An 18,224-nucleotide genomic window follows, 5' to 3' on the forward strand; every position below is an offset into this window, starting at 1 on the left:
ATGACCCAAAGATGTGCAGATAGGTGGATTGGCTACACTCAATTGCCCCTTAATTGGAAAGAAAAGAATTGGGCACTCAGATTTATAAAAATAAGAGATCTAACGGGATCTTGTGAGACGTTGTGGCAAGGGCAAGATCCAGATTTACAAAAGACTAATTTAAATATGTTCCCGCCCGATTCTCCCGAGGCTCAGTAATTAACGGCCATGCCTGGGAGACCTTACCATGGCGCTGTTTAGCACAAACATGAACCAGGCATAATGGCACCTGGTTGGGGGGGGGGGGGGGCACCTGTTTGTGGTGGGAGGGAGGAGAGGGGGGGTCTCCAAGGCCATCAGAGACCCCCAGGTGTTCGGGCTTTCAGCAAACTGATACCCTGGCACTCCCCCTGGCACCCTGGCACTGGGTAGGGTGACCAGAACTGTACACAGTATTCCAAGTGTGGCCTTACTAATGTCTTGGACAACTTCAACAAGATGTCTCAACGCCTGTATTCAATGGCTTGACCAATGAAACCAAGTATGCTGAATGCCTTCTTCACCACCCTGTCCACCTGTGACTCCACTTTCAAGGAGCTCTGAACCTGTACTCCTAGATCTCTTTGTTCTGTAATTATCCCCAACACCCTACCATTAACTGAGTAGGTCCTCCTCCGATTCAATCTATCTAATTGCATCACCTCACATTTATTTAAATTAAACTCCATCTGCCATTCATCGGCCCACTGGCCCAATTGATCAAGATCCCGTTGCAATCCTAGATAACCTTCTTCACTGTCCACAGTGCCACCAATCTTTGTGTCATCTGCAAACAAACTAACCATGCTTTATAACAAATAACAGTGGACCCAGCACTGATCCCTGAGGCACACCTCTGGTCACGGGCTTCCAGTTTGAAAAACAACCCTCTACAACCACCAATTGGCTATCTCAAACTGGGTCCCATGAGATTTAACCTTGTGCAACACCCGGCCAGGCAATACCTTGTTAAAGGTCTTGCTAATGTCCATGTAGACAATGTCGACTGCACTGCCCTCATCCATCTTCTTAGTTACCCTTTCAAAAACCTCAATCAGATTAGTGAGACATGATTTTCCACTCACAGCCATGCTGACTGTCCCTAATTAGTCATTGCCTCTCTAAATCTCTCTAGATCCTGGGTGGAATTCTCCAATAATGGGGCTATGTCCCCACTCCAGCGTCAAAACTTGAAGAAAGTCCAGAGTGATTCTCCTACCTGAGGGGGCTAGCAGGGCCCCGGAGTACTCCTTGCAGCTCTGGCTGCCAATACAGGCCCGGCAATTCTGGTCGGGAGTCCGCGCATGGGCATGGCGGCGGCCTTCGGTGGCTGCCCCGCACGACATGGCGGACACACAACGCGGATCGGCCCCTAAAATATAGCCCTCCCCCCTGATATCACGCACGCCCACGAATTGGGGGCCCCCGATCGCTAGCCTGGCCGTCCCTGAGGTCCCCCCCCCCCGAGTGAAGGATCACCCCGCCCCCCCACCAGGGTGGCGCGGACTGAGTCTGAATCCGCGCCGACCTTTCCCGACAGGCAAAACGTGGTTAGAACCACGCCGTCGGGAACTCTGCCTGTTTTCAGCGGTGTATCGTGGGGGGGAGCCTCTGTCACTGGCCCCCTACCCGTGCCATGTAGACCACGCGTGCGATTCACGGTGATTCTCCGGGGACCGGAGAATTGCGGGAGCGGCATCGCCCATTCTCCCCCCACGTGCCGATTGTGCTTGCAACCTATGTCAGGCTCACCATTTTGTGGTTCCCAGGCTTTTCCCTGCGGTCCTTCTTAAACAAAGGCATAACATTAACTACCCTCCAATCTTTAGGCACCTCACCTGTGGCTGTCAACGATTCAAATATCTCTGCTAGGGGACCCTCAATTTCCTCACTAGCCTCCCACAACGTCCTGAGATAGATTTAATCAGGTCCAGGGGATTTATCTACCTTAATGCTTTTTAAGACTTCCAGCACCTCCTCTGTAATATGTATACTCCTCAAGATAGCACTATTTATTTCCCCTTTCATGTCTTTCTCAACAGTAAATACCGATGATAAATATTCATTTAGGATCTCACCCATCTCTTGTTGATCCGCTGATAGATAACCTTGTAAATCCATAAGAGGCCCTCCTCTCTCCCTCGTGACTCTTTTGCCCTTTATGCATTTGTAGAAGCTCGTTGGATTCTCCTTTGCCTTATCTGCCAAAGAAATATATATTCTTTTTGCCCTCCTGATTTCTCTATTCATTCTACTCGGACAACCTCTATGTTCTTCAAGGGATTCACTTGATCCCAGCTGCCTATGCATGTCACGTGCCTCCTTCTTCTTTTTGACCAGGGCCTCAATATCCAAAGGCAACCAGGTTTCCCTATTAATACCAGCCTTGCCCTTCACACTAAAAGGAATGCACTTACCCTGAACCCTGGTTAACACACATTTGAAAGCCTCCCACTTGCCAGCTGTCCCTTTGCCTGTAAACAGGGTCCCCCAATCAACATTTGTAACTTCCTGTCTAACACTATCAAAATTTACCTTGTTAGAATTTTTACTTTTGGACCAGACCTATCATTCTCCATAGCTATCTTAAAACTAATGGAATTATCATTGCTGGTCCCAAAGTGATCCCTCACTAACACTCCTGTAACCTGCCCTTCCTATTTCCCAAGAGGAGGTCAAGTTTTGCCCCCTTTCTAGTCGGGCCATCCACATACTGATTGAGAAATTCCTCCTGAATACACTCAACAAATGTCTCTCCATCCAAGTCCCTAATGCTATGGCTGTCCCAGTCAATGTTGGGAAAGTTAACGTCCCCAACTATTGCCACCCTACTTTTCTTGAAGCTATCTAATCTCCTTCCATATTTGCTCCTCAAATTTCCACTGACTATTTGGGGGCCTTTAGCACAATCTATCAAAGTTTCCTCTCCCTTCTTATTTTTCAGTTCTACCCATATAGTGGGAGAACCCTCGGATATATCCTCTCTCTGTACTGCTGTAATATTATCCCTTATCAAAAATGCAGCACCCCCTCCTCTCTTACCTCCTGTTCTACCTTTCCTATAATCATCTGTACTCTGGAACGTCACACTACCAGTCCTGCCCCTCTCCCCACCCCTTAGCCATGTTGCAGTATGGCTATTATATCCCAGTCCCATGTACCCATCCATCCCTGAGTTCATCTGTCTTGCCCGTCAGGCCTTTTGCATTGAAATAAATTCAGTTTAATCTAAATTTCCCTTGCTCACTGCACTGCTTTCTCAGACAATCTGACCAGTCATGTTTTGAACACTCTCCCTGTGTTTTGTTTCTCTTAACCTGACTGGACCCATTCACCGAGTTCTCCACAGTCTCTGTGCTGTGGCCATGTTTGATTTTTGATTTTGGTTTCTCTGCCTTTCACTTGTCCACTTACTGCCTTTTATTTCTGTCCCCTCTTTACTTTCTGCATCAGTTACCATCCCCCTGCCAAATTAGTTTAAACCCTCCCAAAAAGCATTAGCAAATACTCCCCGAAGACATTGGTTCCAGCCCTCCTGTTGTGCAGACCATCCAGTTTGCACTGGTCCCAACTCCCCCAGAACCGGTTCCAATGTCCCAGGAATTTGAATCCCTCCTTCAGGCACCACCTCTCAAGCCACGTATTCATCTTTTCTATCCTGACATTCCTACTCTGACCAGCACATGGCACTGGTGGCAGTCCTGAGATTAATAGGGCAGCACAGTAGCATTGTGGATAGCACAATGGCTTCACAGCTCCAGGGTCCCAGGTTAAATTCCGGCTTGGGTCACTGTCTGTACGGAGTCTGCACATCCTCCCCGTGTGTGTGTGGGTTTCCTCCGGGTGCTCCGGTTTCCTCCCACTGTCCAAAGATGTGCAGGTTAGGTGGATTGCCCATGATAAATTGCCCTTAGTGTCCAAAATTGCCCTTAGTGTTGGGTGGGGTTACTGGGTTATGGGGATAGGGTGGAGGTGTTGACCTTGGGTAGGGTGCTCTTTCCAAGAGCCGGTGCAGACTCGATGGGCCGAATGGCCTCCTTCTGCACTGTAAATTCTATGAAACTAATACCTTTGAGATCCTACTTTTTAGTTTAGCTCGTAACTCCCTAAATTCAGCTTGTAGGACCTCATCATGTTTTTTACCAATATCGTTAGTGCCTATATACAACATGACAGCTGGCTTCTCCCCCTCCAGACTGTCCTGCAGCCACTCCGAGACATCCTTGACCCTTTCACCAGGAGGCAGCATAACATCTTGGAGACTCGCTTGCCACTGTAGAAACACCTATCTATTCCTCTTACCATTGAGTCCCCTATCATTATAGCTATGCCACTCTTTTTCCTTCCCAACTGTGCAGTACAGCCAGCCAGGATGCCATAAACCTGGCTGCTGCCGCCTTCCCCTGGTGAGACATCACCCCCAACACTATCCAAAACGATACATCTATTTCAGAGGGAGATGACCGCAGAGGACTCCTGCACTGCCTTCCTACTCTTCCTCTGCCTGGTGGCCACCCATTTCCTATCCTCCTCAGTAATTTTTAACTGCGGTGTGACCAACTTACTGAATGTGCTACCCATGACTTCCTCAACATCATGGATGCTCCAAACTGAATCCATCTGCAGCACCAGCACCATCAAGCGGCCGAACAGGAGTTGCAGTTGGACACACTTCTTGCACGTGAATGAACCAGGTACACCGGAAGGGTCCCTGAATTCCCACATCGCACAAGAGGAACATGACACAAATCTGGGATCTCCTGTCATGACTTAACCCTGAAGTTACAACAACAACTACAATGTGAAGATAAAAGGAAAAGAAAAACTACTTACCAGTCACCAGCCAATCACTTAGCTGCAGGCTGTGACTTCACGGTTCAATTTCTTCCTGCCTCTCCCTTGCCCTCGAGCCTCCCTGGTAGGTCCGCCTTTCCACTCTTTCCGATGATAAACACCTCTTTCTCCTCGGCACCGAATTCCCTCTCAGCTCCAAATTCTCAATACCCTCACTCTGGCTGAAATCTCACTCTGGCTGGCTGATCGTGCACAAGCTCTCTGGTGGAGAACACTTTGCAGCAACAATGGGCCAATGTGAAGACTTGTTCGACAATAATGATTAGCTGTATTACTGTCAAATGTTCAAGTCGCATGCTTGCACCTACCTCTGGACAAATGGCTGGAGAAGACCTTTAACATAAGTAAGTCTTCACATCTGTACAGCGATGGTGTGTTCAGCACATAGATTGGATTGTTTGGGCCGACCAACGATGACTAAATTACAAGAGGATTAACAACAGACATCCCAAGAAGTCTTCCTACCAATCTCCTCATGTAATACATCACGTGCAGTATCAGAAATGTCACTAACTCACTTGCCACAAGGTGTTGGCAGAGGGACATGTCACATTTGACGTCTGTTCATCTCTATTCTTCCAATAAAACACATAATGTTCTCAAATTTTGCAGTGTTTCTTTACTTATGAAACTCATTGTGTTCACAAACAAAATTCTGTAAAATGGCTGTTTATTTCAAAGCAAAACTCAAATGAAACATATATCATGATATATATCATTACTCTATGACAGATAGCTACATGGTTATATTGTGTGGCTTTCTGCCCAGCAGTGCCATCAGAAACACAGGAGCCAAATTCACATGTTGTCTGGATTCTCTGTTCCCGCCGGAAGCGCACCCTGGCCCACATATTACCCGGGAAAATCCATTGACAAACGGCGGGAGGAGAGAATCCCATTGCCAGTGAACGTGCCACCAGGAAACCGGGGGACCGGAGAATTGCACCCAGGGAATTGAGTTGGCCATTTGGCCCATTGAGTTCACCTGTCATTTTCTTAACCTTTGCAGCTTGAAATTTCTGAATATGAATTCCTCACTTGCACATTCCTTCATGCTCATACTCTCCAATGATTTATCTGGAGTTTAAATGCTTCAATTAATTTTTCACCTATTCCCTTCAAGGTTTGTGTTTTCCATATTCTCGTAACCCATTGTATGAAGAAGGTTTTCCTGTATTAGCTTTCAATTAGTTTAGCTTGAACTCTAATGTTATATCTATTAGTTTTTGTTGCTTAAAGAAGAGGGAAAATTATTCACTATCTACTTCTACTCAGTCAATTCCCTTCGTTTTTTAAAACACCTTACTAAGATTATCTCAAAGCCCCCTCATCGCCATAGAATTTAGCCCCTGTTCACCCACTCTATGATCGTAAATCATTTCCTTCATCTGGATAATGTTCTGATGAATAGTCATTGGACCAATATATCCATCCTGATGTGAGGCATTGGGCTGGATTCTCCAATTTTGAGGCTATATCCCATGCCGGCGTGGGAACGGTGATGTTTTACGACAGTCAATGGCGTAAAACGGCCATCGATCCTCTGTTTGTCTGGGGGTGAGCATCAAGGCAGCATAAAGCACCCGGCTCTAGCTGCCGATATGGCCCGAAGAATTGCCGGGTCCGTGGCTGCGCATGCGTACGGCGGCGGCCTACATGCAACATGGCACAGGCCACTCGCGGACCCGACCTGCAAAATAGTGCCATCCTTTTGCCCGCTCGCGCACGTCAAAACTCCCCCTAACAGTGCCGCCAGCCCTTGGCGAAGTCCCCCTTGCCCGTGGATCAGCCCTCCCCCAACTGTGGCAGTGTTGGACCGAGTTCCCGATGGTTGAGACCACAAGTGACCGACGCCTTCAGGAACTCAGCCGGTCGGGGGCTGAGCATCGGGGGGTGGTCCTCAGGCAATGTCCTGAGGCCATCGATGTGACACTCTTGCGCCGCTTTGGAGGGGGCGGAGCATCGATAAAGCGGCGCTGACCCGATTTGGTCGTGAACGGGGATTCTCCAGCGAAATCGCGTTCAGCGCCAGAGAATCCCACCCGAAGTCTGAAGACAATGGAGGTAAATTGAATTAATTTTGAACAACATTGCAGAACTAACGATAGTGTATTGGCAACACATTTTACACTGCACCACTTCATTTCCAATTCCACTCCTCCTTTCATTTTTAGTATTGTTTCCTAATTTGGCCATTTTGCATTGAGTTTCTGAATACAAAATATTGATGTAAATAAGAAACAATGGGCAGGATTTACTGGCCACTGCACTGTGTGTTTTTTGGTGGCAGAGTCGGTCTGCCAGCAGGATCTACCAATCCCGCCATTGTCAACTGGGTTTCCCGGTGACAGCACCGCTCGTCACTAGGAAACCCGTGCGCTGGAGTGAGACCGGAATTTACCGCCAGCGTGAACAGCTTAAAAATCCCGCCCATTGACCCCATTCAATCCGGCCTCCACCCCACCCCTTCATTATTACCTATCTAACTAATTCCCATTGTTTCCAATCCTCCAACCAATTTCTTATCCACACCCAAGTTCTGCTTTGAATTTCGAGACCATTGAGTTGAAAGCTGTGAATAAAGTAGTAGGTTCCCAGGTGAAAATTTATTAAATTTTTGACTGTCCGCAGAAGTAGCACTTGGGTCCCCCGGGGATGGTTGGCTGCCACTTTTGGAAGCCTGAAGTACACAATGTTACACGGTAACACAGTGGTGCAATTGCTTCACAGCTCCAAGGTCCCAAATTCGATTTCCAGCTTGGGTCACTGTCTGTGCGGAGTCTGCATGTTCTCCCCATGTCTGCGTGGATTCGCTCCGGGTGGTCTGGTTTCCACCCTGTGAAATGAAATGAAACGAAAAGAAAATCGCTTATTGTCGCAAGTGGGCTTGAAATGAAGTTACTGTGAAAAGCCCCTAGTCGCCACATTCCGGCACCTGTTCGGGGAGGCTGGTACGGGAATTGAACCGTGCTGCTGGCCTGACTTGGTCTGCTTTCAAAGCCAGCGATTTAGCCCTGTGCTAAACAGTAGTAGTCACCACTGATGTATTATACTGTATATATGGGTTTTACGGTAAGGCCCCTATACTACAGGTACAGGGGTAGATCCCTGCCTGCTGGCTCCGCCCAGTAGGCAGAGTATAAATGTGTGTGCTCTCCGTACAGCAGCCATTTCATCAGCTGCTGTAGGAGGCCACACATCTCTGTATAATAAAGCCTCGATTACATTCTACTCTTGTCTCGTCGTAATTGATAGTGCATCAATTTATGACACAGAGATTTTTCAGAGATGGACCTCCGCATCAAGCTTGATCGCCTGCAGCTGCATCCTCAAGCAGACAAGGCCAAAAAAGACTTCAAACATTGGCTAGCCTGTTTTGAAGCATACTTTGGGTCTGCACCAGACCCAATCCCAGAAGCACAGAAGCTTCAGATTCTGTACACGCGGCTGAGCTCCAACGTTATTCCCCTCGTCCCGGATGCGCCGACCTACGCAGAAGCCATGGCGCTACTGAAGGAGAATTATGCTCAGCGGACCAACAAAATCTACACTAGGCATCTCCTTTCCACACGGCACCAACTTCCCGGTGAGTCTGTGGAAGATTTCTGGCGTGCCCTGCTCGAGAGACTGTGATTGCCAGGCTGTTTTGGCCCCTGAACATTCGAACCTGCTGATGAGAGATGCGTTTGTTATGGGCACAGGGTCTGACTACGTCCGCCAGCGCCTCTTAGAAGGGGCCAAGCTTGACCTCGCGGCGACCAAGAAACTAGTGCTCTCGCTTACGGTCGACTCATGCAACGTGCAGGCCTATGCCCCCAACCGCGCAGCCCACCCCCCTGTGCTTTGTGGACCCCGCCGACAGCCACCCCATCGTGGACCCCATCAGCGACCGCTCCCAGCCAACCCCACGCCTGCGCCGCGTGGCAGCCAACCATCCCCGGGGGACCCAAGTGCTACTTCTGCGGACAGTCAAAATACCCCCAGCAGCACTGCGCGGCGCGGAGCACGCTCTGCAAGGCCCGTGGCAAGAAGGGACATTTTGCTGCAGTGTGCCAGGCCTGCTCAATCACCGCTATTGTCCCTGCACCCCCCACGTGCGGCCAGTGGGCACCGCCAAATTCCCCTCCTCGGACCACGTGCGGCTCGTGGGCGCCGCCATCTTGCTTTACTCACAACACATGCGGCCCGTGGGCACCACCATCTTGCCTGCCTCAGAACCAATGGGCGCCGCCATCTTGCCTGCTCCAGGACACGTGCGGCCCGAGGGTGGCGCCATCTTGCCTGCCCCAGGACAGGTGCGGCCCGTGGGCACCGCCATCTTACCCGCCTCAGGACCCCTGCCCGTCGGGCACCTCATCAGGCCGCTCATCGCCTGCAACCGCCGACGACCAGCTGCGTCTCACCTCAGTCACGATTGACCACTCTCGACCGCACAATCTCGCGACCACTTCGACAAAGATGAAGGTCGATGGGCATGAGATATCCTGCCTTCTGGACTCCGGGAGCACTGAGAGCTTCATCCACCCCGATACGGTAAGGCACTGCTCCCTTGCGGTACACCCCATTAACCAGAGAATCACCCTGGCCTCTGGATCCCACTCCCTGGCGATCCGGGGGTACTGCATCGCTACCCTCACATTACAGGGTGTAGAGTTCAGCGGCTTCCGCCTCTACACCCTCCCCAACCTCTGCGCTGCCCTGCTACTCGGCCTGGACTTCCAGTGCAGCCTCCAGTGCCTAACCCTGAAATTTTGCGGGCCCTTACCACCCCTTACTGTTTGCGGCCTTGCGACCCTTAAAGTCGACCCGCCTTCCCTTTTTGCAAACCTAACCCCAGATTGCAAACCCGTCACCACCAGGAGCAGGTCAGCAAGAGCCCCTGGAGAGCCCAAGTGGTAGTGGTGAAAACCGGGGAGAAAAACAGGATGGTCGTTGACTACAGTCAGACCATCAACCGGTACACGCAGCTAGACGGGTACCCCCTCCCACGCATATCTGATATGGTCAATCAGATTGCACAGTACCAGGTCTTCTTGACAGTGGACCTGAAATCTGCCTACCACCAGCTCCCCATCCATAAGGCGGACCGCACATACACTGCATTTGAAGCAGACGACCGCCTTTACCATTTCCTTACGGTTCCCTTCGGCGTCACCAACGGGGTCTCGGTCTTCCAATGGGAGATGGACCGAATGGTTCACCGGTATGGACTGCGGGCCACTTTCCTGTACCTGGACAATGTCACCACCTGCGGCCACAATCATCAGGTCCACAACGCCAACCTTGCCAAATTTCTCCACACTGCCACTTTCCTCAACCTCACGTACAACAAGGAGAAGTGTGTGTTCAGCACGAGCCGATTAGCCATCCTTGGCTATGTGGTTCAGAATGGAGTTCCAGGGCCCAACCCCGATCGCATGTGCCCCCTCATGGAACTCCCCCTCCCCCAGTGCCCCAAGGCCCTCAAACGATGCCCGGGGTTCTTTTCGTAATACGCCCAGTGGGTCCCAAACTATGCGGACAAGGCCCGCCCACTCCTTCAATCCACCGTTTTCCCACTGACAGCCGAGGCTCATCAGGCCTTCGACCGTATCAAGGCTGACATTGCCAAGACCGCGATGCATGCGGTCGACGAGACGCTACCCTTCCAAGTCAAGAGCGATGCATCAGACTTCGCTCTGGCCGCCACCCTCAACCAGGCAGGCAAGCCCGTGGCATTCTTTTCCCGCACCCTCCATGCCTCCGAGATTCGGCACTCCTCCGTCGAAAAGGAGGCCCAAGCGATCGTTGAAGTTGTGCGACATTGGAGGCATTACCTGGCCGGCAGGAGATTCACTCTCCTCACTGACCAATGGTCGGTTGCCTTCATGTTCAACAACACACAGCAGGGCAAGATCAAAAACGATAAAATCTTGAGGTGGAGGATCGAGCTCCCCACCTACAATTCCGAGATTTTGTATCACCCTGGTAAGCTCAACGAGCCCCCCGATGCCCTATCCCGAGATACATGTGCCGGCGCACAAGTGGACCGACTACGGACCCTCCACGACAATCTCTGTCACCCAGGAGTCACCCATTTTACCACTTCATTAAGGCCCGCAATCTGCCCTACTCCATCAAGGAAGTCAGGGCTATCACCAGAGACTGCCAGGTCTGTGCGGAAACCGCACTTCTACTGACCAGACCGTGCGCACCTGGTGAAGGCTTCCCGCCCCTTTGAACGCCTCAGCGTGGACTTCAAAGGGCCCCTTCCCTTCACCGACCGAAACACGTACTTCCTCAGTGTAGTCGACGAATATTCCCGATTCCCCTTTGCCGTCCCATGCCCTGATATGACGTCTGCCACCATCATCAAAGCCCTCAACGCCATCTTCGCTCTGTTCGGTTTTCCCGCCTACGTCCACAGCGACCGGGGAACCTCATTTATGAGTGATGAGCTGCGCCAGTTCCTGCTCAACAGGGGCATTGCCTCGAGCAGGACGACCGGCTACAACCCCAGGGGCAACGGGCAGGTGGAGCAGGAGAATGGGACGGTCTGGAGGGCCGTCAGCTGGCCCTACGGTCCAGAAATCTCCCGGCCTCCCTCTAGCAGGAGGTCCTCCCTGACGCACTTCACTCCATTCAGTCGCTCCTGTGCACCGCGACTAACGAAACCCCCCATGAATGTCTCTTGACTTTCTCCAGGAAGACCACCTCCGGGGTTTTGCTCCCAACGTGGCTGGCAGCTCCAGGACCCATTCTCCTCCGTAAACACGTGCGACTCCACAAGGCGGACCCATTGGTTGAGAGGGTACAGCGACTCCACTCCAACCCGCAGTGCGCTTACGTAGCGTACCCCGACAGCGTCAAGACACAGTCTCCCTCAGGGACCTGGCACCAGCTGCTTCTCCACACCGCCTCTGCCCTGGCGCCACCCTCCCCCCGGCACACCCCACCGCAGCCCTCGCTCCAGGACAATCCGTCCCCCCCTTGCTCCCGCCCGTGGATGAACAGGATTTCAACACGCTCCCGGAGTCACCGAAGACCAAGCCGACGGCTGAGTCGCCACCAGCACTGCGGCGCTCTCAATGACAGATCAAGGCACCGGACCGCCTAAATTTGTAACATTCTTTGTGATTTTTAAAAGCAATCTGTATGTATATAGTTCTCCACCACCCTCACTGGACTCATTTTTAACAGGGGGTGAATGTGGTAGTCACCACTGTTGTACTGTATTGTATATATGGGTATTACGGTAAGGCCCCTGTACTACAGGTACGGGGGTAGATCCCTGCCTGCTGGCTCCGCCCAGAAGGCAGAGTATAAATGTGTGTGCTCTCCATACAGCAGCCATTTTGTCAGCTGCTGTAGGAGGCCACACATCTCTGTGTAATGAAGCCTACTTTATTACATTATTAACATTATTTACATTCTACTCTCATAGAACAGTACAGCACAGAACAGGCCCTTCGGCCCTCGATGTTGTGCCGAGCAATGATCACCCTACTTAAACCCACGTAACCCGTATACCCGTAACCAAACAATCCCCCCATTAACCTTACACTACGGGCAATTTAGCATGGCCAATCCACCTAACCCGTCTCATCGCAATTGATAGTGCATCACTCCCACAGTCCAAAGATATGCGGGTTAGGTGGATTGGCCATGCTACATTCCCCTAAGTGTCCAATAAGGTTAAGTAGGGTTACTGGGTTACGGGGATAGGGTGGAGGTGTGGTCTTGAGTAAGGTGCTCTTTCCAAGGGCCTGTGCAGACTCAATAGGCCAAATGGCCTCCTTCTGCACTGTAAATTCTATGACTCTATGTCTTGCGGTCTACCAAAATCGGCTTCAGTTGTCAGTTCCTCAAGGTCATGAATGTGGGACAGAGCATACAGGAGGTCATAACTGGGATGTGTAAGAAAGGTTCAGCAATAATTATAAGCAGATTGGGCAAGTCAAATTGGCAAAGGTAGCCTATTAGCCTAAATTAGTTAATTGAGTATTTTCAGAACAATTTCTGAGATCAGTATTTTTTGGAGCCAACCAGGGAATAGCCCGTCTGAGACCTGGTAATGTGCAATGGTGCAGGATTAATCAACAATCTCATGATAAAGGAGCCTCAAAATGAAATTAATCATGGCATGATACCATTCCATGTGAAGTTTGAAATTGGAGAAGTGCGGGTCCATGATTAGTGTTTTGAACCTAAATAAAGTTAGCCAAGAGGGTATGAAGGCAGAGGCTGCTAAGGTGAAGTGGGAAGCTAGTATAAAAGGTGGGATATAGAACATAAGAACTAGGAGCAGGAGTAGGAAATTCAGCTGCTCAAGCCTGTTCTGCCATTCAGTACGATCATCTCGGCCTTAATTCCACTTTCCTGCCAGTTCTCCATAACGCTTCGATCCATTACTAATTAAAAATCTGTCTGTCTTCTCCTTAAATTTACTCAGTGTCCCAGCACCCACTGCAATCTGGGGTAGAGAATTTCACAGTTTTGCGAATGTTTGAGAGAAATAATTTCTCCTCATCTCTGTTTTAAATCTCCTACCGCTTATCCTGAAACTATGGCCTCTCAATCTAGATTGCCCACAAGAGGAAGTATCCGCTCTACCTCTGCTTTGTCAAGACTTCTTATTATCTTACGTACCTCAATTGGGTCTCCTCTCATTCTTCTAAATTAGAGAGAATATAGGCCTAAACTGCTCACCTCAGTGAACCTTCTCTGAACTGCCTCTAATGCATCCCTCCTCAAATAAGGGGACCAAAAGTGTGCACAATACTCCAGGTGCAGTTTCACCAATGCGTTGTACATTTACAGTAACACTTCCCTACTTTTGTACTTTAATCCTTTAGCTATAAAGTCCAAAATTCCATTTGGCTTCCTTGTTACCTGCTGTACCTGCATGCTGGTTTTCTGAGATTCGTGCACAAGGACACCCAGATCCCTCTGCACCAATTCATTCTGAAATTTCTCTCCATTTAAATAATATGTTGCCTTTCCATTTTCCGGCCACTTGAACATGGATTGATTCAGTGACTGAGGAGTTGTGAATGGTGCTGAACGTTGTGCAATCACCTGCAAACATCCCCACTTCTGACCTTACGATGGAAGTAAGGTCATTAATGAAGCAGCTGAAAGTGGTTGGGCCTCGGACACTACCCTGAGGAACTCCTGTAGTGATGTTCTGCAGCTGAAATGATTGATCTCCAGCCACCCCAACCATCTTCCTTTGTTACATGTACGACTCCAACCAGTGGAAAGTTTACCTCCTGATTACTACTGACTCCAGGATAACTAGGACTCCTTAATGCCATACTCGATAAAATGCTGCCTTGATGTCAAGGGCACTCACTCTCACCTCACCTCTGGTATTCTGCTTTTTTGTATATGTTTAAACCAAGGCTGTAATGGGGCCAGGAGCTGAGTGACTCTGGCGGCACCCAAATGGACCATCCGTGAGCAGGTTATTGCTGAATATTTGTCGTTTCATAGCACTGCTGATGACTCCTTCCATCATTTTGTTGATCGAGAGTAGACTGAGAGGACTGTAATTGGCCAGGTTGGATTTGTCCTGTTTCTTGTGTATAGGACATGTCAGGTCAATTTTACACATTGCTGGGTAGATGCATGTGTTGTAGCTGTACTGGAACAGCTTAGATAGGGGTACAGTACAAGTCTTGCCAGAATATTGTCAGGGTCCACAGTCTTTGCAGTATCCAGTGTCTTCAGCTGCTTCTTGACAGCACATGGAGTGAATCATATTGGCTGAAGACTGACATCTGTGATGCTGGGGATCTCCAGAGGAGATCAAGATGGATCACCCAATCGATACTTCTGGCTGAAGTTCATTACGAATTCTTCTGCCTTGTCTTTTGCACAGATATGCTGGGCTCCTCGATCATTCAGGATGGGGATATTTGTGGAGCCTCCTCCTCCAGTGATTTGCCAAATTGTTCACAACCAATAACACTGGAGGTGGTAGGACTGCAGAGCTTAGATCTGATACATTGGTTGTGAGATCGCTTAGCTCTGTCAGCGCTTCATGGATACCCAATCTTGAGTTGCGAGATCTGTTTGAAGTCTGTCAGATTTAGCACATTTAACCACGCAACATGATAGACAGTATCTTTTTTTTAAAATTTAGAATACCGAATTTTTTTTTCACTATTAAGGGACAATTTAGCGCAGCCAATCCACCTAACCTGCACATCTTGATAGTGGCTGGGATTCGAATCCGGGTCCTCAGCGCCACAGTCCCAGTGCTAACCACTGCGCCACATGCCACCCCAATGGAGGGTATCTTTAATGTTAAGAAGGGACTCTGTTTCCACAAGGACTGCGGTGGTCACTCTTACCGATACTGTCATGGACAGATGCATCTGCAGCAGGCAATTTGGTGAGGATGTGGTCAAATATGTTTTTCCCTCTTTTTGGTTCCCTCACCAGTCTAGCAACTATGTTCTTTCGGACCTGTTCAGCTGAGTCTGTGGTGGTCCTACCGAGCCACTCTTGGTGATGGACATTGAAGTCCCTCACCCAGGGAACATATTTCAGCATTGCCACCCTCAGTGCTTCCTCCAAATGGTGTTCAACGTGGAGGGCTACTGATTCATCAGCTGGGGGGGGGGGGGGATGGTATATGGTAATCAGGAGATTTCCTTGCTCATATTTGATCTGATGCCATGAGACTTCATGGAGTCGAGAGTCGATGATGAGGACTCCCAGGGTAATTCCCCCAACTGTATGCCACTGTGCCACCACCTATGCTGGGTTGAAAATCAGAAGTTAATACACAAGATAAAAGAACATGGTGTAGGGGGTAACATATTAGCATGGATAAAAGGTTGGTTAGTAGAGTAAACAGCTCTTTTTTGGATTGACAACTGTAACTAGTGGAGTGTCACAGAGATCAGTGCTGGATCCTCAACTATTTACAATCTATATTAATGACTTGAATTATCCATGGTAGCTACATTTGCTGATAACACTAAGATAGGTAAGAAAGTAAGTTGTCAAGAGGAAGCAGAGTATGCAAAGGGATTGAGAGCACGATTCATCAACCACATTGTGCCCACCGCGGATCTGGACACGTCGGGTGAACAGCAGGAGATAGCAAAATCAAGATTCATGCCAGGCTCTAACCATTTTGCGATTCACTCGGCCCGCTCTAGACGGCACGTTCCAGATCACGCCCAAAAATGGCGGGAATATCATTAACCTTCATTTGCGTTCACTCAATCTCATTAACAAGTTTGAAGTTGAATGCAGCTGCCTCCCAGGAATTACCCAACACCCCAGTGGAAAGTCACATGGGCATTGTTTAATACTGCTTTGCAAAAATGTGAAGTTGGCGCAATGGCTACTGAGGGGAAGTGAGGAGGTGAGTAGCCATTACATTTACCAGCGTGAAGCTCAAGGAAACCGAGACTGCTGCCCCACTGCTCTGGAGCAGTGGGGGATCCTTCAGGGGGTTGGGCTTGGGAGGTCGGCCCAAGGGGGTGGGTGGGGAGGCTGGGGGGTGTGGTGAGGGGATTTGCGACTGTGAAGCTTTGAAGCCATATTTAAATATTGTGGAGACCTATAAAGGGGCAACCATGGCTGCAGCCTGCCTGTCCTACCAAACACTTCCAGCACAGAGCCCTGCTGCAGCTTCTCTCCTGAAAGTTTAACCCCTTTGACTGTGAGTTGCCTCTAGCTTCACAGATGAAGGCTGTTTTCCAATTAGGAATTAGCCTTGTTAGTTGCGATAATACTTCATGCTCCTCAACGCTCAAGTGCCTCCTCAAAGCAGGATGATTAACGTACTGCTTGTCCATCAATCTTTGACCTCAAGTATGCCTGTACTCTAGGAGCGTCAGCAATCAAACACTGAAGAAGCAGAGCTTCAGCACTGTGGATCTTACCTAAGGCTAAGTGTGTGGATGAGTGTTGGGCAGCTCATCCCTAATATTTCTAGGGGCTCATGATGTGGCTGGGGTGAGTGCGCAGAGCACGGTTTGCCAGCACAACTGTTCCACTGGATGGCGCTCCGTGAGAAGGCGGGACAGTTAGAGGCATGGGAGAGGCATGGGGGATTTGAGAGCCCGGGATGGAAGCCCTAACTGATTGTTGGTCTACCTCGTTCTCCAATTCCTTCCAGATATAACAATGTTTGTTGATGTTGATCCCGTTGAGACTGCCCTCGTGTCGCTTGTGGCAGCGAGGAAGACAGACGCCGTAAAAGGCAGCAGCAACAGTGCATGTTGAAGGCGGCATCCCAGGTGCTGGGGCCATCACACACCCTGAAGACCCTTACACCCATCAGGCTGAGGAGGTACCCAGATGGGGAGGCCCGCGATAGCTGAAGGTGTGCAGGCGTTGTTGGTCATTCATAGAATTTACAGTGCAGAAGGAGGCCATTCAGCCCATCGAGTCTGCACCGGCTCTTGGAAAGAGCACCCTTCCCAACTGCACACCTCCACCCTATCCCCATAACCCAGTAACCCCATCCAACACTAAGGGCAATTTTGGACACTAAGGGCAATTTAGCATTGCCAATCCACCTAACCTGCACATCTTTGGACAGTGGGAGGAAACCGGAGCACCCGGAGGAAACCCATGCACACACGGGCAGACTCTGCACAGACAGTGACCCAAGCCGGGAACCGAACCTGGGACCCTGGAGCTGTGAAGCAATTGTGCTAATCACTATGCTACCGTGCTGCCCAATGAGCTGACGGACACCATGTGCCATAGAAGACTGCATCTCAGCAGAGAGACAATGTGGCACCTGTTCCACTCTCTGAAAGTTCAGATTGTGTGCCACCATTGTCTCAGAATCATGTGCTTGTGTGCCCACTACCCTGGGAAAGTGCATGACAGCTACATCCTGGGGCACTCAGTGATCCCCAGTGTCTCGAGGATCACCCAGGAAGTTGGGTTGACTCATGGGGAACAAGGAATACTCGCTGAAGTCATGGCTGATGATACCAGTGCGGAGGCTTGATACCACTGTCATTGAGCAGTGCACAGGCTGCTCAAGATGCGGGTCTGATTTCTTGACTGCAGTACACACCCGCAGATTGTCTCCTGCTTTGTGGTGGTCTGCTTCTCCCACCACAATCTGGGATGAAATGCTGGAGGAGGAGGAGCAGCAGGAGGTAGAGGGACATGCAGCCTCATCTGAGGAGGATGATGCAGTCCAGGAGGGGCTAGTGGACGAGCCCAAGGAAGTACCGGAGGATGGAGGACAGGTGGCGACAAGGGTCTGACATGTCAGGAGGATGAGGGAAGCCCTCGTCATCTCCAGGTTCTCCTTCGACAAGGCGGTGACATAAACTCAATCCCGCCCCCATTTCCATGCCTACCCCTCCATTTAAAAACCCTGCATT

General features: G+C 50.0%; 1 protein-coding gene across 15 annotated transcripts in view; it reads left to right on the forward strand.

The window, feature by feature from the left end:
• LOC119967604 (myelin transcription factor 1-like protein) overlaps nt 1–18,224 on the forward strand; it is a 569,116-nt gene that overhangs the window by 467,378 nt on the left and 83,514 nt on the right. The window lies entirely within an intron of this gene.

This window comes from Scyliorhinus canicula, chromosome 6 (assembly GCF_902713615.1).
Source record: "Scyliorhinus canicula chromosome 6, sScyCan1.1, whole genome shotgun sequence".
Classification (NCBI taxonomy): Eukaryota; Metazoa; Chordata; class Chondrichthyes; order Carcharhiniformes; family Scyliorhinidae; genus Scyliorhinus; species Scyliorhinus canicula.